The sequence below is a fragment of the Piliocolobus tephrosceles genome, chromosome 7, assembly GCF_002776525.5.
Source record: "Piliocolobus tephrosceles isolate RC106 chromosome 7, ASM277652v3, whole genome shotgun sequence".
Lineage (NCBI taxonomy): Eukaryota > Metazoa > Chordata > Mammalia > Primates > Cercopithecidae > Piliocolobus > Piliocolobus tephrosceles.
Genome location: NC_045440.1, coordinates 101,752,370 through 101,767,488, shown reverse-complemented (window position 1 = coordinate 101,767,488; position 15,119 = coordinate 101,752,370). Strand labels below are relative to the sequence as shown.

The 15,119-nt window shown below is 36.5% G+C and overlaps 1 protein-coding gene across 1 annotated transcript in view; it reads right to left on the bottom strand.

The window, feature by feature from the left end:
• LOC111520902 (vacuolar protein sorting-associated protein 13B) overlaps positions 1-15,119 on the bottom strand; it is an 883,038-nt gene that overhangs the window by 216,343 nt on the left and 651,576 nt on the right. The gene's annotated exons all lie outside the window — the stretch shown is intronic.

Here is a 15,119-nt window from a genome sequence, read left to right as displayed (position 1 = left end):
TATTAGTGTTTTGTTTGCCTTATTTAGCAAAGCCTTCCTCATGTGAAGAGGCAGTCATTTAACTGTATTCTGATGCTTTTTGCATGCATACTTTTTAAACACATATGGTAAAAAAATCTGTTAACTTTTACTTTATGAATTTATTCCTAGGTAATTATATATGTTCCTGGTTTCTTAAAGCATTTTTAAGCTTTTGTTTTTACCTTTAGCTGTGGAATCCTCTTGGAGAGCACTGCCTTATGAAAAATAGGAAAACTCTGCTCAGCTTCACTCTTAATCGGGGGTATACAAATTAAAACAAGAAATACAATTTTTCATCCATCAGATTAGCATAAATGTAAAGAATTGATAATATCTTATATTGGGGGAGAAGGAGAAGAAACAAATTCTCCCATGGATGGTTGATAGGGGTATACATGCAGTATTTTTGCATGAGCAGAGGAGAAGCCTGACAATGAATGTTTATCAAAATTATAAATGTACATGTCCTTGGAATCAGAAAGGCCATCTGTAGGGCTGTACCTTAAAGAAACACTTAAGAATATATAAGTAAGTGTCCAAAGAAGTTGACTGCAACATCATTTGAAATATTAACAATTTGGGAAATGTTAAACTAAATATCTATCTATAGATAAATATAAAATAAATTATGAATGCACTATAAATACTGCATAGAATACTATGCTGCTGATAAAGAGAATGGTGTGACTCTCATACACTGAAAGAGAAGAGCTTAAAAATGTATTGATCAATGAATAAAGAAATAGGACACAGATTTAGTAAATTCAAATGTAAAAAAATCTATCTGCATACATACACACATACGCACGTTTTTAAAGTACTGTTGAATGATCATCTCTAGGATGATCCTAAACATATGCTGACATATAAATTATTCAGGACTTAAAGACAAAATAGCACTATTTACCAAGCATTTATAAAAATTAAAGGGAAAAAGAAAAACTTCAGTGGGTATTTGATGCCCTTCTCTCAAGGTATAAACTGGGGGAATAGCAAAGTCTGATAATGTAGATAAGAGTTTTCCAAGTAAGTGAAGTGGGTTTTATGCAGTTGCCTCTCTTTTGGCACAAGTTAGAGGACCTGACCATCTGGCACCAAACTTAGGAGTCTACCCTGCACAATTACAGGGGAGATGACTTAATAGGAAACACAATAAATCAACTGGTAATAGCAGAAAGCACAACAGAAATTAGAAATTAAAGCAACTGTAAAAGTCTAGGAAATCCATCCAAGGAATCCAAAATGACTATTTCCCAATAAAATATTAGTATACCTGGTTTTTAAAGTATGCCTGAATTTACAGGGTTGATAAAACAGAATAACCAAAATTAGGAACATCCAGAAAAATACAGGTTGCATGGTTAATGAAAATTGAATTCAGGACAGGTCTGGTGGTTCCTTTCCCGGTTTTTGCTAAACTCTCTACTTCGGATATGCCCGTAGTCATTAACATCGATAGAGGGAAGTATGCTTTTGTTTATCATTTGAATCATACAAAACATGACTCAGTGCAGCCAGCTCAAAATGAAACTCTGAAAGCAGCTGTAGTAGCAGAAAGGTGTGTCAGAATTCCAGAGAAACAGCTTGAGTTCGAAAGTCACCCTTTAGTCCCTTATGGTCTAATGGCTAGAAGATGAGGGGCATGACTCCTAGTCTTCCTGTCCTGTCCTCAATTTAACTTCTCCTTAATTCCATCATCAGGTCTAGAATATAGGATTCATATTACACATTCTTCAGGGTCAACACACTGGGGAATGTACCAGATAAACTAAGATTAAAGGAGCCTAAGAATATAATGTACATGAAATGACAAACAGATAACTATTTCATATTGGAAGCTTTCAGATCTCTTCTGGATTTATTCAAGTCATAGGAATCTCTCAAAAATAATAAACTCCTGCTGATGTTGATGAGCACATTTACACTGCTGTCCCTAAGCCAAAGAAACAGGAGAAAGTCTTATCTTATGAGGAGTAACAGAAGGTAGGAATATGTCAGAATAAATGACAAACATAAATTTATTCTGTTTATAAATTTGGTTCCCACAGCCATAAATTTGGTTCAGAGTGAGTTCGATCTCACTTTAATAAGGCATTTGTATTGACAAAGCTGTAATAATTGTTTTTCTTCTGGGTTGACCAGGTCTTAAAGAAAAACAAAACCAAAAAATCCTAATCCCCTGCCCCACATCTCATCATATTATGTCATAAGGAATACCTAAAGATTCAGAAAGCCCCAATTCAGTTCCCAGATGAATCAAGACTTTCATGAAGACTCGATTAAGACTGTATTCTTTGTGTTTGTAGATTTGCTCTTCTTCAGAAAAAAACCTTCATTTCACTTGTTTGTCAGGGCTTCCAGTAAATCTGATAAAAGTGGTCTTTTGAAGTGCCGCTCACTATTTCTTTTAACCCCTAGCAAACATTCACAGAGTTACGCATGTCTTTGGTTACCACTTGAATTGTGTAAACTACAACATGATTCAGTGCAGCCAACTCAAAATGAAACTCTGAAATTGAACTCACTTTTCTTCTTCTTCTTTTTAACCTTTTATGCTTAGAATCCAATAGTACCTGAAAGCAGGTAGGCGACAGTACAGTGAGGAAAAGCATCTGACAAGGCCAGCTGGGGCAGAGGATGGGAAGGATGGAGACACCTTGGTTTGGAAGCCTAGGAAGCAGGCAAAGACTGGCTGTCACTTCAAATCACTAACCGGGCCCACTGATTCCATCAATTCCAACCCACCTCCTCAGGACTCCCTATGCCTTCCCACCAGTGAAATGCGAAATAGCAGCAACTGCCACAGCCAAGAGAGTGCTTAACACAACAGCAGTTTATGGACACAAAGAAGAAGACAAGGGAGAATAAAGAAGAAAATGATGTTGATCTAAAAGTCTCACTCTACTCCTCTATTATAATAGATATTTTACTTTGAAATAAACAGATTTTTTTTTTTTTTTTTTTTTGAGACAGAGTCTCGCTCTGTCGCCCAGGCTGGAGTGATGTGGCGGATCTCAGCTCACTGCAAGCTCCGCCTCCCGGGTTTACGCCTTTCTCCTGCCTCAGCCTCCCGAGTAGCTGGGACTACAGGCACCTGCCACCTCGCCCGGCTAGTTTTTTGTATTTTTTAGTAGAGACGGGGTTTCACCGGGTTAGCCAGGATGGTCTCGATCTCCTGACCTTGTGATCCGCCCGTCTCGGCCTCCCAAAGGAAATAAACAGATTTTTATGACACTTCGCTTTTTAAGATTCAGGGGTCTTTATTCATATTGTAAAAAGTAGCAAAACTCTTTGTCTCTGGTGGATAACACTTAGAAGTATCCAATGTATTGGACTTCATTATGTATTCAGTATTGTATCGAGGAAGTAAATAATCTGCAAGCCGAAACAGACTGCTTTCCATTTTCTAAACTAGAAGTTAGAGTGCTGATTCCTTTTCCAAAGGTGTCTGGGTGTATCAACTTTTATACAAAGAAGGGACTGAAATGAGACTTTAAAATAATTTACAAGTAAACACCAGAACTTCTATTTCAGGCTGGGTGCAGTGGCTCATGCCTGTAATCCCAGCACTTTGGGAGGCCGAGGCGGGTGGATCATGAGGTCAGGAGGCTAACACGGTGAAACCCCATCTCTACTAAAAGTATTAAAAAAAAAAATTAGCTGGTGTAGAGGCGGGCACCTGTAGTCCCAGCTACTTGGCAGGCTGAGTCAGGAGAATGGCGTGAACCCGGCAGGCGGGGGCTGCAGTGAGCCAAGATCCTGCCACTGCACTCCAGCCTGGGTGACAGAGCCAGACTCTGTCTCAAAACAAACAAACAAACAAACAAACAAACAGACAGAACTTCTATTTCAAAGAGCTTTCTGTTTTAAGGACGATCAAGCAGCTAGCCAGTAGGGTAGGAGGGAACACCTAAAGAGGAGTTAGGGTTGCAGGTGAGTGCTTAGAGATTCCTTATTCTCCCTTCCTGTGTCTCAATTTATTGAGACAAGTTGTTTCTAGAGAGCTTTTTTTTTTTTTTTTTTTTTTTTTTCCTGGCTTAATCCTTTTATCCCCAGCCAAGAACAAATAAAGGTGTTTCTTAATAGAACTTACAGAGAGAATTTAAAGGACAACATTTTGGAAAGTCCTATTATACTACATTTATTTGTAGTATGATACATTTATTTGTGTCTATCTATGAAACTGATGTTATTAAAGCTCCCAAGCAGCCTCTGTCAGAGGCCAAAGTTGTGATTGGTTTTGGCTATGCTCATGGCTTCAAGTGTAATCCCCTGCAATAAGAGGTCATTATTAGAACAGTCACCTCTTGACCACTGGACATATAAAAGGCAAGCTACAAGCTTATTGCGTTTCATACATTTTTCTATAATTACTTTGAGAAAATATATTTTCTATATTTACTTTTTGATCTATAGCTTAAATGGCTAATTTTTTCTTTTTCTTATGTAGCCACAAAAGCAAAACTAGTCCATGAAGCCCCTATAAAGCCTGCAAGTTAAATTGTGAAGGAACCTAGATCCATTAAACATCATAATAATTCAATGTGAGGATAGCAAAAATCAACCAAGAAACCAGTTCCAAATTGCTCTGGATGCAAGGTAAGTGCCACCATTTCCCTGTGGATATCCAGGCATTTGGCTAATTCTATAAGAACTGTTTCACATGCTCTATGATTCTGCATCTACACTGCACCTCGTAAGATGTGATGGGAAAGGCAAGAGATTTCCTGGTTTGAAACCCCAGGTCTGCAGCCTGTAGGAACAGGAAAAGGAAGGGATTAAATTGGTTGCTGGAATGTTTGACCATCAATGTTCACTGGCTCTTACTTTTAGAACCAAGTCTTTCATATCTTGCTAGAAGGCAGTGTATTCTTTATACTTAATGATGCTAACCAACAGATAATATGTGAAATATCAATTCAATGAATTTCTTTTAATTCATATTCTATACTGCTCTGTGTTGTCCTTGATCTCTTTCTTATTAATATTTGGTGTTTCATATTAAATTCTAATGTGGGTTTCAGGTATTTTACAGGCCAACATTGATTAAAATTCAGCACAAGTAAGCACAAGGTGCTATTCAGTGAAAAAAAAAAATGCAGTCACATGTCCAAGTCACATATCCAACCTAATCCCAACTGTAAACCTCTCTTCTGCTCTAAGCAAAGTTGGGTTTTGTAACATTAAAGCTAATCACTGCCTTTAAATGATTCCCCCCATTTTCATTTGTTTTAAGTTAATGTTGATGATTACAATGGGAGTCACAAAGGCCAGGGCACTAATCTTTTCCTTATGTTTAAAATGAAAGTTTCCCTTTTAATAGTAATAATCACTGAAGTCCCAACTTATGTTTGAATGATGTTTCATATTTCCATGTAATTTCATAAATAGCATCTCACTTGAAACTCAGATTTAACCAATAATTGACTAAGAGCAGGTATTATTAAACCATTTTAGAGATTAGAAAACTAAAGCACCAAGAAATTTAGCTATTTGCATCAAATAGCTCTGGCATTAGAACCAAGGCTAAAAGTCAAGATTTCTGATTTCTGTTCTAATACCTTTCCTCATATAATATTATTTCCCTCAGCTGGTTGTGTCATTTCTTATTTAACCTTCTCATCACCTTTCTCTCTGAGTGATACACTAGAATGCCTCTCATTTAAGAGATCTACTAACTTGCTAATTCCTGTCAAAGTAATAATTTTAGTTCATATTATTAGCCAGCAAGCAATATTCCCGGCAGCTAAATTTCCAGATAAATGTTCAGAGTGTGATCATTATGACATTAAAGTCACAGGTTAATTCTAAGCCTTTCCAGGCATATTAACAAAACCTTTAATTCTAAAGAGGCATATAATTCAATCTTTTTCTTAAAGTCACAACAACTAAATGAAATCAAGATATGATTTATGAGGTGTAAGAAGACATTTTATGATTTTTCAACTGTTCGTTTACTCAAATGTCTTTGGCACATTTCTACAGTCCTATTCATGAAAGGATAAAAAAAACCCCTCAATTACTGTAACTGAAAATTTTCAAACCGCAATAGCTAGAATTACATAGAAATGATGTGCATTTTCTTGCCATTTACAACCACTACTTTAAAAAAAACACTTAAAGATATTAACAATGATGACAAAAGCAACAATATTTATTAATAGTCATTGAGCCTTGTGCCATACACTTAGCTAAGAACTTCACATACATTTTTTAATCCCAATAGCAACCCTAGGAGGCTGCTACCAGTATTAATCTCATATCATAGATAAGGAAACTGAGGCATAAAGAGGTTAAATAACTTGCCTAAGGTCACACAGCTGTAAGGAGTAGAATCAGGATTAAAATTTAGTACTGAGAGGTCTAATCCTGAGCTCTCATAGGACTCCATATTTCAAGTTTGACTCTTCATTGGACCTTTGGCATTTATAAAACTTCAAAATGCAGAAACTGTTCCATATTAGATAACCTATCTTAAACATTACAGTATCTTACATAGAAGTGTGTTATGACCTACTTTTTCAGTGTGATATATTCCAATAAACTTTAACTTCTGTATTTTAGTCTAGTTGCTGTTTGAAAAGTTACAATCAGGTAAATAAGTTGCAAGATGGCAGAAGTAACTGTTTTTAGTTGGTTTCTTTGTTAGGTCCTAGCACACATTAATGGGTAACAAGATATTGCACTAAGGAGTTAGTTAAATTCCCTCAGAGTTGTTCAGGCCCTTCACAATTGACCAGATGGCACAGTCATTTCTTCAAAAACAAACAAAAAAGCCCCAAACAAACAAGAAGAAAAATGACTTTTTGAGGCTGCCTTGGGCTGCATAGTCAAGATATGAGGCAATTTCAAATCTGGACTTCATTACCTTAAACAAAACAAATACCAATTTTTAAATATTTATAAACACAACTAATACGATTATGTTAAAAACAACTACATACATCTTTATTTAAATGAGAACTGCCAATAATACAGCTGCTATGTATAAAGGTGCTGGCAGAAGATCTCGTTTCTGTTAGAGGTTGCTCCAGGTGGGAAGGGCATGGAAAAGCCCATTGCCACATTACTCTAATATTTTTAAAAAGAAGTTAACTCAAAGACTTATTATCTACTTGGAAAATCATTTGAAGTAGATTATTAACATTGATATTCATAAAAATTCAAGTTGATAATTTAGTCTTTAAATAATCTGTTTTTAAATTAAGGATGAAAAGCATATTGCTATGTATAGCTTAAAGATTTAGTCAGCATAATTTAGGATCAGTCAATTATGTAGAATGTGAATTATACCCTATTAATAGGGCTTTCAAAATTATAAGTAATTGTCATAATTTTACTTTTGCTTTAGCTTTGTAAAACAGATGTAGATATAGGTATAGATTCCACTTATTTATCCTGAGAAGTATCTCAAATAGTTTTTTAAATATATATGTTTAAAGTCATCTCTTGTTCACAGAGGACTGGTTCCAAGACCTCCTGTGGATACTACACTCTACAGATACCCCAGTCCCTGATATAAAATGACCTGGTATTTGCATTATAGCCTATTTATATCCTACTACATACTTTAAATTATCTCTAGAATACTTACAATACCTAATACAATATAAGTGCTATGTAAATAGCTGTTATGCTGTATTGTTTAGAGGATAGTAAGAAAAAAAGGCTGTACATGTCCTGTAAATATGCAATTTTGTTTGGAATACTTTTGATCTATGGTTGGCTGAATTCACAGATGTGGAACCCATGACTACTGAGGGCCAGTTTTATACAGTAATCTCCTGCTCTTATCCGTGGTTTCAGTTACCTGCCATTACCTATGGTTTGAAAATATATTTTGAGAGAGAAAGAGAGACCACATTCACATAACTTTTATTACAGTATATTGTTGTAATTGTATTATTTTGTTGTCAATCTCTCACTGTGCCAAATGGATAAATTAAACTTCATCATAGTTATGTAATTATAGGAAAAAATAGTTTATATAAAGGTCAGTACTATCCACAATGTGAGGCCCCATTGGTGATCTTGGAACATGTTCCCTATGAATAAGGGACATTACTACATAGTATACACATATATTTATACACATATATTTTAAAATTATATATATCAGTCACATGTTCTGGGAAAGGCAGGTTGACAAGAAGGGCAATGAATCTCACAGCATTTTCCCCTTCTAACTTGATTTGATAGTACACGAAAGGAAAGCCCTAAGGAATGCAGAGAGAGAACACCATTGCTGCCCTCTGAGTGTGTGCTTATTGGTGACATGGGAAGAATCAAGTTAATGCTGACAAAGCAGTAATTACTGATTAGGATATATGTAGCTGATCTGTGCTTAAGATGTAAAGATATAAAAGTATCACTTTTAGAGGAAATCCCCTATTAAGTTTCCCAGAAAACCAAGTCCTGGCTAATGGACTAGAAAACATTATTATTAGTTTTAAATGGCAGGATTTCTGGTGCCAGCCTAGACTGGAATAACCTCACTGCAGCCTAACTCTCATGCTGCTTACAAATAAAAACCTTGTGAAAGACACAAAAAGCAAATAAATACCTGAGAATTCTGAAAAGTAAATCGGAACAATGCAGATTGGGGAGAAAAGTCCAACTTGTGGCTGTAACTTACGTGGTGATGAATTTCCCAGTTTGTGTTGTTGTGTCTTCTTTTATGTTTGACTTGAGAGTGAGCCCTATATTGTGGTGCACAGTGAAGGTAAGGACACATCCAAAGCTCCAACAGAAACATTGTCTGGAAATTAAGGCCCCTGTGGTTTCAAGAGTGTAGGGGAAATCTTGTTGCTTTTTCTTTTCTTTTCTTTTTTTTTCTCTCTCTCTCCTGGCTTTGCACTGAGGGTGGACCCAATATCCAATGTGTGGTGTGTGTGTGTGTGTGTGTGTGTTGAGGGGAGTGTTACAGTGGTAGCAGTGACACAAGCATTTAAGACTTTAAGCAGCTGTTACAACTGTATTTCATGAGGTAAAGGTAAACACACCTGAAATGAATTGAAATATAAGTTCTTAACAGAGAAATACAAACTACAAAAAAGAACCAAATGGAAATTTTAGAAGTGAAAAATTTAATAGAAATGATCCAATCTAAAGAGTGGGGAAAAAAAAGAAAAAAAATGAGAGTCTTAGAGATCTGTAGGACAATATTAAAAAGCTTAACACTTGAATTCCAAAAGGAGAAGAGAAAGAGATTGGTGCAGAAAGACTATTTGAAGAAATAAGGGCCAAAAGTTCTCAAATTTGGTAGACAAAACCAAAACAATATACCCATAAATTTACAGTCAAGAAGATCAGAGAACCCCACACAGGATAGAATCAAAGAAACCAAGCCCAGACACACAAGAATCAACCTACAGAAAACTAAAGATGAGCAGGTGTCTTGAAAACAGCTAGAGAAAAACAACACATTACAAATATGGAAACAATAATTGGAATGAACACGGATTCCTCATCAGAAACCACAGGGGATAGAAGAACATGAAATACTATCTCTAAAGTGCTAGCAGAAATGTCAACCCAGAATTTTACATCCAGCAAAAATATCCTTTAGGAATGAGGAAAAAAAAAGATACTCGCAGATGAAGGAAAACAGTGTTTATTGCTAGCAGCTCTGCTCTAAAAGAAATTCAAAAGGAGGTTCCTAATGCTGAGGAAAAATGTACCAGAGGGAAACTTTGAGCTCTGAGGATAAGGGAATAGCACTGAAAATGGTAAATGGCTGGGAATATAAAAGACCACTTTCCCCCTCTTCAGTTCTTTAAAATATGTAAGACTATTGAAACAAAGATCAAAATCTTATCTGGTAGGGTTTTGAATATATAGATGTAATATTTATGACAATTATAACATAAATGGAAGACAGTAAAGGAACCTATGTAGTTGTAAAGCTCTCCTATCTTCCTTTAAGTGATCAAATATTACCTCTAAAATAGAGTGTGAATGATTAGACATGCATACTGGCAACCCCAGAGCAACGACTAAAACATATTGCAAAGAAATATAGACAAAAGGCAAATTCATAAATTAAAATATTTAAAAATATTCTGAATTGCAGCTAGAGCTGAATATACAACTAGTTAAAAAATCAGTAACTTTAAAGATGTATCCAAACAGTTTTTCTTAAACCATATACAACTGATACTAGCTTTTCTAAATTGCTTCTCTGGAAGTTAAATAAAGGTCATAGGCTTTATTTAACTAATTTAAGTGTTTCACAACCCTCCATGGCATGAAGATCTTTATTCTGCTAAACCTTCATAATTAATCATAATAAGTATGGTTATCACATGAAGTTAGGTGCATGAAGGCAGAAACTGAGTCTTATTACTGGTTTCTCAGAGTCTTGCACATGTCTGACAAGCAGCAGGTGCTCACATTCAGTGAACGAATGAATATTTCCAAAATATGTCTGGTGTATAAATGAAAGCACAATAGGAATAAAAGGTTCTTCTGAAGTAATAAGTCAAGTTGATTGTGTAAGACAGGAGGGAAGATGTAATTTTAAAAGCCAGACTGATTAAAGTAGTCACCTTGGTATATTACACTGTATTCCTACAACACTCAAAGGATTTTCAATATTCACTTTTGGGCTCTTCATCATAGTTGCCTGAATATGTCAAATTAAACCAAATGGGTTCATAATTCAATGTCAAAACTATTTCCATCTTTCTAGAATCACCCAGAGCCATGCTTTAACAATGAATAATACCCAGGATCGAGTGACAATTTTTAAGACACTTATGAATTTCAGAATAAAAATCTCTTGAGATGACTCCCTTGAGATGACCAGGGTCATCTGTGTAGGTCCCCTGTGTATGAATTTTTTTGTGATATTCATACAAATTAATAAGATAAATAATTAATTAAATAAAACCTTTGACATATATCTTTTTATATTTATATAAGAACTATGATTTTACCTTTTTTGAAAAAATTATTAAAACTTTTTTTTTTTTTTTTTGAGATGGAGTCTCGCTGTCTCACCCAGGCTAGAGTGCAATGGCGTGATCTCGGCTCACTGCAACCTCTGCCTCCTAGGTTCAAGTGATTCTTCCACCTCAGCCTCCCGAGTACCTGGTATTACAGGCATTCACCATCATGCCCAGCTAATTTTTATATTTTTGTAGAGACAGGGTTTAACCATGTTGGCCAGGCTGGTCTCGAACTCCTGACCTCAGGTGATCTGCCTGCCTCGGCCTCACAATGTGCTGGAATTACAGGCGTGAGCCACCACGCCCAGCCATTAAATCTTTTTAAAGAGTAAAACAAAATCCTTTTTCTTTTTCTTCTATATGATTTACAAATAAAGGAACACGAGCACATATAATAATGGTTTATGACGTATATAGAAAACAATAAACAATGATAAGCCATATTGTGCTAGGATTTTTTTAAAAATAATCAAATGTTATTGTCCTCTCAAAACAACCCAGAAAACCAATATCTCTATAACAACCTCATAGGTATTTTTGAAATGTGACAATGGGGCAATTATTGAGATGCGCATTATATTAGGCTATTTTTGCATTACTATAAAAGAATACCTGAGATGGTGATTTACAAAGAAAAAAGATATATTTGGATTATGGTTCTGCAGGCTGTACAAGCATGGCATTAACATCTGCTTGGCTTCTGGTCAGGCCTCAGGAAGCCATGATCAGGGCAGAAGGCGAAGGGGAAAGCCAGCGTATCACATGGGGAGAGAGGGAGCAAGGTAGTGGGGAGGTGCCACATTCTTTAAACAACCATATATTTCATGAACTCAGAGAAAGAACTCACTTATCACTAAAAGGATGGTACTAAGCCATTCGTGAGGAATCTGCCCCCATAATCCAAACACCACCCAGCAGGCCTTACCTCCAACACTGAGAGTCGTATTTCAAGATGAGATTTGGAGGGGATAAACATCCAAACCAAATCATACAATCATACATATATACTAAAATGGCTATTGGCTGGTTGACACTTGAGTTACCTTATAAAAAAGAATACATTATTTTGTGTTTGAGACAGGATCTCACTCTGTCATCCAGGCTGCAGTACACTGATGCAATCACGGCTTATTGCAGCCTCGACCACGGAGGCTCAGGTGATCCTCCCACCTCAGCCTCCCCGATAGCTCAGACTACAGATGCATGCCACTGCAACTGGCTAAGTTTTTGTAAATTTTGTAGAGATGGGGTCTCACTATGTTGTCTAGGCTAGTCTGGGACTCCTGAGCTCAAGTGATCCACCCACTTTGGCCTCCCAAAGTGCTGAGATTACAAATGTGAGAAAGTATGCCCAGCCAAAAAGAGTTTTAATATCCAGAGGAAAAGTATGAACACTGTGGAAACACATGACATGTTACTTCTTTCACTTTTAACCTATGATGCCTTTAACTTTTCCTGGATGTTTCTTAGAACATTAGCTTCATGGTAGTATCTCTTTAGTCCCTCCAATTTAAAGACATTGCAATGACTCCTTCACTTTATAATGCAGAAATGGAGCTAGCCACCCCCAACTTACTGCTCCCTCTGCTTCCCTCCCCATGAATGTTAGCATTATAGCCATTTCTATTTTTCTCTTTTTTCTTATCCATAAGGTTACTATCTCAGGGCTTCCATAAAACACTGGTTATGGAACAGTGCTTTTTTTCAGGAAAGAAAGTGCTACATAAAGTGTTTCTGGATAACCAAATTGGTAATGGGACTTAGACAATTCATTCAAGTGGACACATATAAAACACATTTCCAGATCAGTTTTTGAAAAATAATTTCATTAACATTTAATAAAACTTATGTATTTAAAACTCGGAATAAAGTAATTAGTGCTCCACTAGAATATCAAAAGAAATCTGCATCTTCAAAACAAGTCAAAATAAATTTCTACCTGATATTGTAGAGCCTTATAGATATCAACTCCCTGAAGCGAAAGCCAAATTACAGAATTCCAAATTACAGAATGATGAAACTTCAGAACTGGAATGGATTTTGTTGATATCTATTATAATCATCACATTTTACAGATAAGAAAACAGAAAGTCAAAGAAGTAAACTGCCTAAGATCACTTTACTAATTGATGGCAGGGCCATGAATAAAAATCCCAGGTTTTCTGCCTCCTAGTTAAGTATTCTTTCCACTATATGATATTGACAGCTAAAATAGTACCAGCACACATTTATGAGGGCCTACGCCTGCTGGCTCAATGCTAAGTACTTTAGAATTATTCATGAATTATCTCTTTTCATTTTCATAAGTGCGTAATGATATAGGTATACATATAAGTGACAGAATTTGAACCCAGGTTTTCCATACCTGAGTACTGTGTAATCACAGCATGGACCCAGTTAACATACAAATTCACCAGTTAAAACTTAAGACAGGAATAATTTGCATGGTAAGTGGGACAATAGAGGCTGACTGCAAGAACCTCCAATTCACATCCTTCTTTTCAGGTGACCTATAGAGGTTGAGAGTCTAGATTCAGGAGTCCAACACTTCTTAGGTTTGAATTGTAGCTCTGTTTACTGCTAGGTCTGTAACCTTGGGGAAGTTACTTAACTTCTCTAAGGCTTAGTTTCCTAATCTCTAAGAATAGAACATTTCCCATAGAGTTGTCATTAGGATGAAATAAGATAATGCATTAAAGCAGTTAGTACAATGCCTGGCACAGGGTGATCACTCAATAAATGCTAGCTGAATTTCATTTTTAGCCATTGTATTTTAATTGCCTGCCTCCCTTTGGGTCTTCTGAAAAAAACTTCCCTAGATCACTAAGTTCACTTTTAAGAAATATTATCATGCATATTGATAACTTTTGATTATTACTAACCAAGAGTCATACTATTGAGATAATATAAATGTCCAAGTAGATGCATTCTGTGTAGGGAAAGGCATCCATGAGAATATTATGCAGAAAATGCTCCTTAGAAGGTATGTGAGTCTTCTTCCTCCTACATTTACCCCCAAGCCCTATACTAAATCTGGCCCATGACCACCACTCTAGCTTCATGTACCAAAATTGGGTTCCATGTCAGTTTACATACAAGGTTTTTTCCCCCCTTTAAGCAAGAAGTGCTCTATTATTTTAACCTAGGAATTGATTATAATCCAAAAGTCTATCTTTGGTATGAGCTCTTATAACTTTGCTGAATACAGACTTAGATGAAAACGTATAAACACATGATTTGGGAGTATATCAATAAAACAGATTTAAGCCAGTCTGCTCTTACAATTTTGGAAAGTGGAAACAAGTCCATCATTGGCAGTTCTTTTCTATTACTGTGGACTCTGGCTTGCCTCAGTTTAACAGTTTCAAAGGTTGAGGTTATATACAGAGTATCCTTAGGTTGGGCTGGAAGTAAGCAAAATGAGGCTTCTGTGATCTCTGCATATCTATAAATTTAGGAAGAGGTCATAGCTGTTCCTCTCAGCCCCTTTCCCCCTCCTACTTTCCTCTGCCTCTCCCGATGTTTTTAGCACAGGTCACCCACCTATAGAGCGACTATAGCTGAGTGAACTTAATGAAGGGCTGAGAATTAAGAATTCGTCTCCTAACCCTGCACTTAAATTTTGGCTAATGCCAAGCAGACTTGCAAGCAGGTATCAGGTATACAGGCATGAGTTCTTGAATCACATAACATGTCCCACTATACCAGCATCTCCCACATTTTCAGTGCCCCTGAAGTACCTTTTATATCACAGGCACCCAGTAAATGAGAACATGTTTGAGAAAAAGAGGCAGTTGTTGCTGGTAAGGGTTTAACAAATAGCTCTTGGAGTAGGAGAGCTGATATGATTGAATTTGCAAGCATCTGTGGCATAAATACTTTCACCATGGCCAATTTAAGTTACTAGTGGTTTAACAACTGTCTTGCAAAGTTCTTGAGTCTAACAATCAGCTCTTTTGACCCATTATGAGCTGCACAGGAGAAAGGGACAGCAAGCAGCCCAGGGGTAACCCTAGGTTACTCCTCAGCAACTGGCTAGTTACCCCTTTCTTAAAGCAGGGGACTTGCACTAAACACTGGCCTAGAGCTCCTTTGATGCTATTTCCTCAGGCTGAATCTTGATTCCCACACCTGCCATCTACCTTCCAG